General features: G+C 44.9%; 1 pseudogene; it reads right to left on the bottom strand.

Moving 5' to 3' along the window:
* Positions 1–2,883: 2,883 nt before the first annotated feature.
* On the bottom strand, positions 2,884–11,052 carry LOC119357746 (annotated as a pseudogene).
* Between the last annotated feature and the right edge of the window lie 874 nt (positions 11,053–11,926).

Here is an 11,926-nt window from a genome sequence, read left to right on the forward strand (position 1 = left end):
AAAAAAAATAAACAACTATTCCAACCATACGAGCAAACAAGAAATGGCAAAAAGAGGCAAATAGAGAAAGAGAGGGAGGATGGAGAGAGAGGGCGAATAAAACGGCAAGGGTGAAGTGGGGGAGAGGAAAATGAGAGGCCAATGGCAAATAATGTAATGCGGGAGATAAGGGTTTGTGATGGGTACTCGCTATGTTGACTTTTGCGTAGACCTCCCCGGCAACGGTGCCAGAAATCCTTCTTGCTACCTCTTGAGCACTGCGTTGGTTTTCCCTTGAAGAGGAAAGGGTGATGCAGCAAAGTAGCGTAAGTATTTCCCTCAGTTTTTGAGAACCAAGGTATCAATCCAGTAGAAGGCTACGTGCGAGTCCCTCACACCTACACAAAACAAATAAATCCTCGCAACCAACGCGATAAGGGTTGTCAGTCCCTACACGGTCACTTACGAGAGTGAGATCTGATAGATATGATAAGATAATATTTTTGGTATTTTTATGATAAAGATGCAAAGTACAATAAAAGGCAATGAAAATAACTAAGTGTTGGAAGATTAATATGATGGAAGATAAACCCGGGGGCCATAGGTTTCACTAGTGGCTTCTCTCAAGAGCATAAGTATATTACGGTGGGTGAACAAATTACTGTTGAGCAATTGACAGAACTGAGCATAGTTATGAGAATATCTAGGTATGATCATGTATGTAGTCATCACGTCCGAGACAAGTAGACCGACTCATGCCTGCATCTACTACTATTACTCCACACATCGACCACTATCCAGCATGCATCTAGAGTATTAAGTTCATAAGAACAGAGTAACGCTTTAAGCAAGATGAAATGATGTAGAGGGATAAACTCAAGCAATATGAAATAAACCCCATCTTGTTATCCTCGATGCCAACAATACAATACGTGCCTCGCTGCCCCTACTGTCACTGGGAAAGGACACCGCAAGATTGAACCCAAAGCTAAGCACTTCTCCTATTGCAAGAAAGGTCAATCTAGTAGGGTAAACCAAACTGATAATTCGAAGAGACTTACAAAGATAACCAATCATACATAAAAGAATTCAGAAAAGATTCAAATATTGTTCATAGATAAACTTGATCATAAACCCACAATTCATCGGTCTCAACAAACACACCGCAAAAGAAGATTACATCGAATAGATCTCCACGAGAGAGGGGGAGAACATTGTATTGACATCCAAAAAGAGAGAAGAAGCCATCTAGCTAATAAGTATGGACCCGAAGGTCTGACGTAAACTACTCACACATCATCGGAGAGGCTATGGTGTTGATGTAGAAGCCCTCCGTCATCGATGCCCCCTCCGACGGAGCTCTGAAACAGGCCCCAAGATGGGATCTCATGGATATAGAAAGTTCCGGCGGTGGAATTAGGGTTTTGGCTCCATTTCTGATTGTTTGGGGGTACGTAAGTATATATAGGAGGAAGGAGTACGTCGGTGGAGCAACAGGGGGCCCACGAGGGTGGAGGGTGCGCCTGGGGGGGCAGGCGCGCCCCCTACCTCGTGGCTTCCCTGTTGGTTGCTTGACGTAGGGTCTAAGTCTCCAGGATCATGTTCGTTCCGAAAATCACGTTCCCGAAGGTTTCATTCCGTTTGGACTCTGTTTGATATTCTTTTTTTGCGAAACTCTGAAATTGGCAAAAAACAGCAATTCTGGGATGGGCCTCCGGTTAATAGGTTAGTCCCAAAAATAATATAAAAGTGGATAATAAAGCCAATAATGTCCAAAACAGAAGATAATATAGCATGGAGCAATAAAAAATTATAGATACGTTGGAGACGTATCATCGACTGCACGCACGCCGCGACACAGCTCGTCGTGGCGGGAGGCATCGGGGCCGAGGCCGGTGGCACCGCCTGGACGAGGCCCTCGGCTCGGTCGCAGGACTCGCTGAAGGCATCGAGGCAGCGGTGGAGGTCCGTGAGCGCCACCATGCACCCGGGCTCACGGACTGTGGCGGCCGCGGCGTCGACCAGCGCGTAGTAGGCACCAATCCATCTCTCTCTCCAACTGCAGATGGAGGTGAGGCACGCACGATGCATCGGTCAGCCAGGCCCCATAAGTACATGCATCGGGCAGCTGCAGTCTATCCTCTCTCTCCAAAGTCCAAAAGCAGACGAGAGGCAACACCACGCACAGGAAAGGCGTACACGCGCACTAGACACAGGAGTAGCAGCCGACGAGCGGGACCGGAGCAGCGGCGGCCCACACATCATCGCGCTAGTACAAATGCGTGTGCACAATCCGGGTGCACATCATCGACCCACCCCTCTGTAGCTGACACAGGAGGCAGTAACTCCCCACGATGCACGACGCGGGAAGCGCGTGAGGAGCGCCGGGCCAGGAGCAGTTGACCGAGGTAACGAGGAAATATCGTATACACGAGACATGTAATCACTGCAGCTGATGACCGGGACCGGGGCCAGCACTGGCCCACCCGTCATGAGGACAGCACAAGCGCAGGCGCAAAACGCGAGGAGCAGCGCGCAGCGCCCGCGACCGGGACTTCCTCGCATGCACGCAGCGCAGCAGGACAGGCTGCCCCATGCACCCAACAAGCTGGCACCCAGCCAATGGAATTCGGCCCGAGCCCACATGTCATCCGCTGGCCAAGATCTACCGGCGGGTGAAAACGCACAAGTGAAAACGCAACGACCATCGAACGGACAAGAACAAAAAAAGACCGGGTTGACTAAAATCGAACGGTCAACGAATCTTGCCATCGAGGGAGCGCCCTGGGAGCGAGTTGCCCAGCCTCATTATTAGTTTATAAATGAGTGGGATACTCATTATTAGTTTAAATGAGTGGGATACAACATTACAATATACACGTATGAATACGGAGGCTATACAGTCTAACAAGCTAGCACGCTCCTCTGTGGGATCCACCTGCGGACGATCCTTCCGTGTGGCCCCGCGTCCACCAGCGGCGACCACGTGCCGGACCGGACGGCCCAGAGAAAGGGGTGGCCGGACCGCACCATCCCGAGCGCCAGCTCGTCGAGCTGCTCATCAGAGACATGGGCCTGCGTGCCAAATGACACGTAGATCACTGACTCCGATCGCACCGCCATCTCGTCGAGCCAGGCGAGGCACCCCTTGGGGTCCTGCTCTTCCACATGCTCCGGCATGTCACCGGCGGCGAGAAACAGAGGGCCAGCCAGCCAGGCACGCGCGTCTGGCTGGTAGAACGACATGAAGGCCGATACGTAGTACTCCTCCAACATGGCGAAGCTGTTGACCAGGACGCCCCAGTTGTGCCCATCATAGTCGTCGATGTCATCGATAAGGAACCGTGTCACTGGATCCTCGGCATCGGCGATCTTGGCGATCGTGTCCGGGACATCCGTAGCCATGATCCTTACGTATTCCGACATGCGGGACACATGGAAGCTTGCGCCGTGCTGGGCGCTGGACGGCGGTGGGCTCGGGATGAGCGATATGCAGGTGGCCATGGAGAAGCAGGACATGCCGTGGAACACGATGCGGCGGACGCCTGCGTCGGCCGCAATGCGGTGCGTGAACCCGAGGAAGAAGTCGGAAATGAGCACGAGCGGCGGGGCCGGGAGCGACGCCATGAACTTGATGTCTACCATAGTCTACACAACCTTCTTCTTGTAGACGTTATTGGGCCTCCAAGTGCAGAGGTTTGTAGGACAGTAGCAAAATTCCCTCAAGTGAATGACCTAAGGTTTATGAATCCGTAGGAGTCATAGGATGAAGATGGTCTCTCTCAAGCAACCCTGCAACTAAATAACAAAGAGTCTCTTGTGTCCCCAACACACCCAATACAATGGTAAATTGTATAGGTGCACTAGTTCGGCGAAGAGATGGTGATACAAGTGCAATATGGATGGTAGATAAAGGTTTTTGTAATCTGAAAATATAAAAACAGCAAGGTAACTAATGGTAAAAGTGAGCGTAAACGGTATTGCAATGCGTTGAAACAAGGCCTAGGGTTCATACTTTCACTAGTGCAAGTTCTCTCAACAATAATAACATAATTGGATCATATAACTATCCCTCAACATGCAACAAAGAGTCACTCCAAAGTCACTAATAGCGGAGAACAAACGAAGATATTATGGTAGGGTATGAAACCACCTCAAAGTTATCCTTTTTGATCGATCTATTCAAGAGTCCGTAGTAAAATAACATGAAGCTATTCTTTCTGTTCAATCTATCATAGAGTTTGTACTAGAATAACACCTTAAGACACAAATCAACAAAAACCCTAATGTCACCTAGATACTCCAATGTCACTTCAAGTATCCGTGGGTATGATTATACGATATGCATCACACAATCTCAGATTCATCTATTCAAACCAACACAAAGTACTTCAAAGAGTGCCCCAAAGTTTCTACCGGAGAGTCAAGACGAAAATGTGTGCCAACCCCTATGCATAGGTTCATGGGCGGAACCCACAAGTTGATCACCAAAACATACATCAAGTGGATCAATAGAATACCCCATTGTCACCACAGGTATCCCACGCAAGACATACATCAAGTGTTCTCAAATCCTTAAAGACTCAATCTGATAAGATAACTTCAAAGGGAAAACTCAATCCATTATAAGAGAGTAGAGGGGGGGAAACATCATAAGATCCAACTATAATAGCAAAGCTCGTGATACATCATGATCGTATCACCTCAAGAACACGAGAGAGAGAGAGAGAGAGTTCAAACGCATAGCTACTGGTACATACCCTCAGCCCTGAGGGAGAACTACTCCCTCCTCATCATGGAGAGCGCCGGGATGATGAAGATGGCCACCGGAGAGGGATTGCCCCCTCCGGCAGGGTGCCGGAATGGGTCTAGATTGGTTTTTGGTAGCTACGGAGGCTTCTGGCGGCAGAACTTCCGATCTATTGTGCTCCCCAAAGTTTTTAGGGTATATGGGTATATATAGGAGGAAGAAGTACGTCAGTGGATCTCCGGGCTGTCCACGAGGCAGGGGCGCGCCCCCCACCCTTGTGGGCAGCCCGTGACTCTCCTGGTCCATCTCCAATACTCCGTGGGCTTCTTCTGGTCCAAAAATAAGTTCCATGAAGTTGAAGTCAATTGGACTCCATTTGATTTTCCTTTTCTGCGATACTCAAAAACAAGGAAAAAACAGAAACTGGCACTGGGCTCTGGGTTAATAGGTTAGTCCCAAAAATAATATAAAAGTGTATAATAAAGCACATAAACATCCAAAATAGATAATATAATAGCATGGAACAATAAAAAATTATAGATACGTTGGAGACATATCAGCATCCCCAAGCTTAATTCCTGCTCGTCCTCGAGTAGGTAAATGATAAAAACAGAATTTTTGATGTGGAATGCTACCTAACATATTTATCCATGTAGTTCTCTTTGTTGTGGCAAGAATATTCAGATCCATAGGATTCAAGACAAAAGTGTAATATTGACATAAAAATAATAATACTTCAAGCATACTAACAAAGCAATCGTGTCTTCTCAAAATAACATGGCCAAAGAAAGTTATCCCTACAAAATCATATAGTCTGGCTATGCTCCATCTTCATCACACAAAATATTTAAATCATGCACAACCCCGATGACAAGCCAAGCAATTGTTTCATACTTTTGATGTTCTCAAACTTTTTCAATCTTCACGCAATACATGAGCGTGAGCCATGGACATAGCACTATAGGTGGAATAGAATGGTGGTTGTGGAGAAGACAAAAAGGAGAAGATAGTCTCACATCAACTAGGCGTATCAATGGGCTATGGAGATGACCATCAATAGATATCAATGTGAGTGAGTAGGGATTGCCATGCAACGGATGCACTAGAGCTATAAGTGTATGAAAGCTCAAAAACAAACTAAGTGGGTGTGCATCCAACTCGCTTGCTCACGAAGACCTAGGGCATTTTGAGGAAGCCCATCATTGGAATATACAAGCCAAGTTCTATAATGAAAGATTCCCACTAGTATATGAAAGTGACAACATAGGAGACTCTCTATCATGAAGATCATGGTGCTACTTTGAAGCACAAGTGTGGTAAAAGGATAGTAGCATTGCCCCTTCTCTCTTTTTCTCTCATTTTTTTGTTTTTTTGGGACTTCTCTCTTTTTTTGGCCTTTCTTTTTTTTCTTTTTTCCGTCCGGAGTCTCATACCGACTTGTGGGGGAATCATAATCTCCATCATCCTTTCCTCACTGGGACAATGCTCTAATAATGATGATCATCACACTTTTATTTACTTACAACTCAAGAATTACAACTCGATACTTAGAACAAGATATGACTCTATATGAATGCCTTCGGCGGTGTACCGGGATGTGCAATGATGCATGAGTGACATGTATGAAAGAATTATGAATGGTGGCTTTGCCACAAATACAATGTCAACTACATGATCATTCATAGCAATATGACAATGATGAAGCGTGTCATAATAAACGGAACGGTGGAAAGTTGCATGGCAATATATCTCGGAATGGCTATGGAAATGCCGTAATAGGTAGGTATGGTGGCTGTTTTGAGGAAGGTATATGGTGGGTGTAAGATACCAGCGAAAGTTGCGCGGTACTAGAGAGGCTAGCAAAGGTGGAAGGGTGAGAGTGCGTATAATCCATGGACTCAACATTAGTCATAAAGAACACACATACTTATTGCAAAAATCTATTAGTTAATGAAACAAAATATTACACGCATGCTCCTAGGGGGTTAGATTGGTAGGAAAAGACCATCGCTCGTCCCCGACCGCCACTCATAAGGAAGACAATAAATAAATAAATCATGCTCCGACTTCATCACATAACGGTTCACCACACGTGCATGCTACATGAATCACAAACTTCAACACAAGTATTTCTCAAATTCACAACTACTCAACTAGCATGACTCTTATATCACCATCTTAATATCTCAAAACAATTATCAAGTATCAAACTTCTCATAGTATTCAATGCACTCTATATGAAAGTTTTTATTATATCCCTCTTGGATGCCCATCATATTAGGACTAGTTTCATAACCAAAGCAAACTACCATGCTGTTCTAAAGACTCTCAAAATGATATAGGTGAAGCATGAGAGTTCATTAATTTCTATAAAATAAAACCACCACCGTGCTCTAAAAAGATATAAGTGAAGCACTAGAGCAACAACAAACTACTCCAAAAGATATAAGTGAAGATCAATGAGTAGTGGAATAATTATGCAACTATATGAAGACTCTCTAACATTTAAGAATTTCAGATCATGGTATTTTATTCAAGCAGCAAGCAAAACTAAATAAAATAAAATGACGCTCCAAGTAAAGTTACCGATGAACGAAGACGAAAGAGGGGATGCCTTCCGGGTCATCCCCAAGCTTAGGCTTTTGGTTGTCCTTGAATATTATCTTGGGTTGCCTTGGTAATCCCCAATCTTAGGCTCTTGACACTCCTTATTCCATAGTCCATCGAATCTTTACCCAAAACCTGAAAACTTCACAACACAAAACTTAACAGAAAACTTGTAAGCTCCGTTAGTATAAGAAAATAAATCACCACTTAGGTACTGTAATGAACTCATTCTAAATTCATATTGGTGTAATATCTACTGTATTCCAACTTATCTATGGTTCATACCCTCCGATACTACTCATAGATTCATCAAAATAAGCAAACAACACATAGAAAACAGAATCTGTCAAAAACAGAACAGTCTGTAGTAATCTGTATCAAACGTATACTTATGGAACCCCAAAAATTCTAAATTAAATTTCTGGACGTGAGGAATTTATCTATTAATCATCTTCAAAAAGAATTAACTAAATATCGCTCTCCAATAAAAAATGGCAGCAATTCTCGTGAGCGCTAAAGTTTCTGTTTTTTTACAGCAAGATCAACAAGACTTTCCCCAAGTCTTCCCAACGGTTTTACTTCGCACAAACACTAATTAAAAACATAAAACCACATCTAAACAGAGTCTAGATGAATTCTTTATTGCTAAAAGGGAGAAAAAAGCAAGGAAAAAATAAAAATTGGGTTGCCTCCCAACAAGCGCTATCGTTTAATGCCCCTAGCTAGGCATGATGATTTCAATGATGCTCACATAAAAAATAAGAATTGTAACATAAAGAGCGCATCTTGAAGAATATGACTAGCACATTTAAGCCTAACACACTTCCTGTGCATAGGGATTTTGTGAGCAAACAACTTGTGGGAACAAGAATCAACTTGCATAGGAAGGTAAAACAAGGATAACTTTAAAACTTTAAGCACATAGAGAGGAAACTTGATATTCTTGCAATATGTAAAAGCATATATTCCTCCCTCATAATAAATTTCAGTAGCATCATGAATGAATTCAACAATATAACCATCACATAAAGCATTCTTTTCATGATCTACAAGCATAGAATTTTTATTACTCTCCACATAAGCAAATTTCTTCTCATGAATAGTAGTGGGAGCAAACTCAACAAAATAACTATCATGTGAGGCATAATCCAATTGAAAGATAAATCATGATGACAAGTTTCATGGATATAATTATTCTTTATAGCATACAAGTTATCACAATAATCATCATAAATAGGGGGCATGCTTTCATCATAATAGATTTGCTCATCAAAACTTGGGGCACAAAAAATATCATCTTCATCAAACATAACATCCCCAAGCTTGTGGCTTTGCATATCATTAGTATCATGGATATTCAAAGAATTCATACTAACAACATTGCAATCATGCTCATCATTCAAATATTTAGTGTCAAACATTCTAATGCATTCTTCTTCTAACACTTTGACACAATTTTCCTTCCCATCATACTCACGAAAGATATTAAAAAGATGAAGCGTATGAGGTAAACTCAATTCCATTTTTATAGTTTTCTTTTATAAACTAAACTAGTGCTAAAACAAGAAACAAAAAGATTCGATTGCAAGATCTAAAGATATACCTTCAAGCGCTAACCTCCCCGGCAACGGCGCTAGAAAAGAGCTTGATGTCTACTACACAACCTTCTCCTTGTAGACGTTGTTGGGCCTCCAAGTGCAGAGGTTTGTAGGACAATAGCAAATTTCCCTCAAGTGAATGACCTAAGGTTTATCAATCCGTAGGAGGCGTAGGATGAAGATGGTCTCTCTCAAGCAACCCTGCAACCAAATAACAAAGAGTCTCTTGTGTCCCCAACACACCCAATACAATGGTAAATTGTATAGGTGCACTAGTTCGGTGAAGAGATGGTGATACAAGTGCAATATGGATGGTAGATAAAGGTTTTTGTAATCTGAAAATATAAAAACAGCAAGGTAACTAATGGTAAAAGTGAGCGTAAACGGTATTGCAATGCGTTGAAACAAGGCCTAGGGTTCATACTTTCACTAGTGCAAGTTCTTTCAACAATAATAACATAATTGAATCATATAACTATCCCTCAAAATGCAACAAAGAGTCACTCCAAAGTCAATAATAGCAGAGAACAAACGAAGTGATTATGGTAGGGTACGAAACAGCCTCAAAGTTATCCTTTCTGATCGAGCTATTCAAGAGACCGTAGTAAAATAACGTGAAGCTATTATTTTCGTTCAATCTATCATAGAGTTCGTACTAGAATAAAACCTTAAGATACAAATCAACCAAAACCCTCATGTCACCTAGATACCCCAATGTCACCTCAAGTATCCGTGGGTATGATTATACGATATGCATCACACAATCTCAGATTCATCTATTCAAACCAGCACAAAGTACTTCAAAGAGTGCCCCAAAGTTTCTATCGGAGAGTCAAGACGAAAACATGTGCCAACCCCTATTCATAGGTTCATGGGCGAAACCCGCAAGTTGATCACCAAAACATACATCAAGTGGATCAATAGAGTACCCCATTGTCACCACGGGTATCCCACGCAAGACATACATCAAGTGTTCTAAAATCCTTAAAGACTCAATCTGACAAGATAACTTCAAAAGGAAAACACAATCCATTACAAGAGAGTAGAGGGGGAGAAACATCGTAAGATCCAACTATAATAGCAAAGTTCGTGAGACATCAAGATCGTATCACCTCAAGAACATGAGAGCGAGAGAGGGAGAGAGAGAGATCAAACACATAGCTACTGGTACATACCCTCAGTCCTGAGGGAGAACTACTCCCTCCTCATCATGGAGAGCGCCGGGATGATGAAGATGGCCACCGGAGAGGGATTGCCCCCTCCGGCAGGGTGTCGGAACGGGTCTAGATTGGTTTTCATTGGCTACAGAGGCTTCTGGCGGTGGAACTCCCGATCTATTGTGCTCCCCAAAGTTTTTAGGGTATATGGGTATATATATATGAGGAAGAAGTACGTCGGTGGATCTCTGGGTTGTCCACGAGGCAGGGGGGCGCGCGTAGGGGGGTGGGCGCGCCCCCACCCTCGTGGGCAGCCCGGGACTCTCCTTGTCCATCTCCGATACTCCGTGGGCTTGTTCTGGTCCAAAAATAAGTTTCGTGAAGTTTCAGGTCAATTGGACTCCATTTGATTTTCCTTTTCTGCGATACTCTAAAACAAGGAAAAAACAGAAACTGGCACTAGGCTCTGGGTTAATAGGTTAGTCCCAAAAGTAATATAAAAGTGTATAATAAAGCCCATAAACATCCAAAACAGATACTATAATAGCATGGAACAATCAAAAATTATAGATACGTTGGAGACGTATCAGAACTCCACGAAGGGCTCCCGCAGGAGCGCCGTGGCGCGCAGGAACATCGGGTATAGGTCCGGGCCAGGCAGGGTGTCCGTGGACTCGACGCCGGATGGCAGTGGCGGCAGTGACGGGAACGGGAGAACGGCGAGCCGCACCGACACCGGGAGGCGGCTGCGGGCGAAGGCGAGGTTGGCGGGCGTGACGATCATGGTGATGCGGAGGTTCTTTTGGTGCTCGGTGAGCACCCTGGTGAAGTGAAGCAGTGGCAGGGTGTGGCCCTTGGCCATGAACGGGAACAGGACCACGTGGTCGCGGCCGGCCTGGTTGCCCGTGCCGTTCGCGGCATGGGTTGGCGCGGCGGCATCGTTGGTGGTGGTGATGGCCATGGCAGGGCATTGTCGTGTATGGTTTGCAAGTTGGGTTCTGACTTGTGAAGGGTGGAAGTCTATGGTGAGGTGTATATATAGAGAACTCAGATTTTTTATCGAAAGAGACAACCTATGCGAGCGAATTGCCAAAAAGGATCACATGCAGATGAATTTGACAAAAAAGGCCCCTTGGGCCGTGGCGGCAGGCGCGGCATGTAACACCCCGGATGTAACTTTCCCAATTTGTACTCCAACTCTTGCCGTTTCCGGCGTTAACTTATACTTATTTCTCGGGTTCGGGTTTTGTCTCCGTGTGTTGTTATCGTTGTCATGCATCTCATATCATGTCATCATGGGCATTGCATTTGCATACATGTTCGTCTCATGCATTCGAGCATTTTCCCCGTTGTCCGTTTTGCATTCCGGCGCTTCGTTCTCCTCCGGTGGTAATTTCTAGCTTTCTTTCGTGTGTGGGGATTAAACATTTCCGGATTGGACTGAGACTTGCCAAGCGGCCTTGGTTTACTACCGGTAGACCGCCTGTCGAGTTTCGTACCATTTGGACTTCGGTTGATACTCCAACGGTTAACCGAGGGACCGAAAAGGCCTCGTGTGTGTTGCAGCCCAACACCCCTCCAATTTGGCCCAAAACCCACCAAACTCTGCTCCATGTCCTAGAGCGTTCGATTACGATCGCGTGGCCGAAAACCGCACCTCATTTGGACTCTCCTAGCTCCCTCTATGCCTATATAAAGCCCCCCCCCCCGAAATTCGGATCTCTCTCCCTCTCCGAAACCCTAAATCGCCCCCGCGCCGCGCCGGACACGTCCGCCCGGCGCCGGACACATCCGCCGTCGCCCCCTCGCCCTATCCCGTCGCGCCACGTGGCACT

Source organism: Triticum dicoccoides, chromosome 2A (genome assembly GCF_002162155.2).
Source record: "Triticum dicoccoides isolate Atlit2015 ecotype Zavitan chromosome 2A, WEW_v2.0, whole genome shotgun sequence".
Taxonomy (NCBI): Eukaryota; Viridiplantae; Streptophyta; class Magnoliopsida; order Poales; family Poaceae; genus Triticum; species Triticum dicoccoides.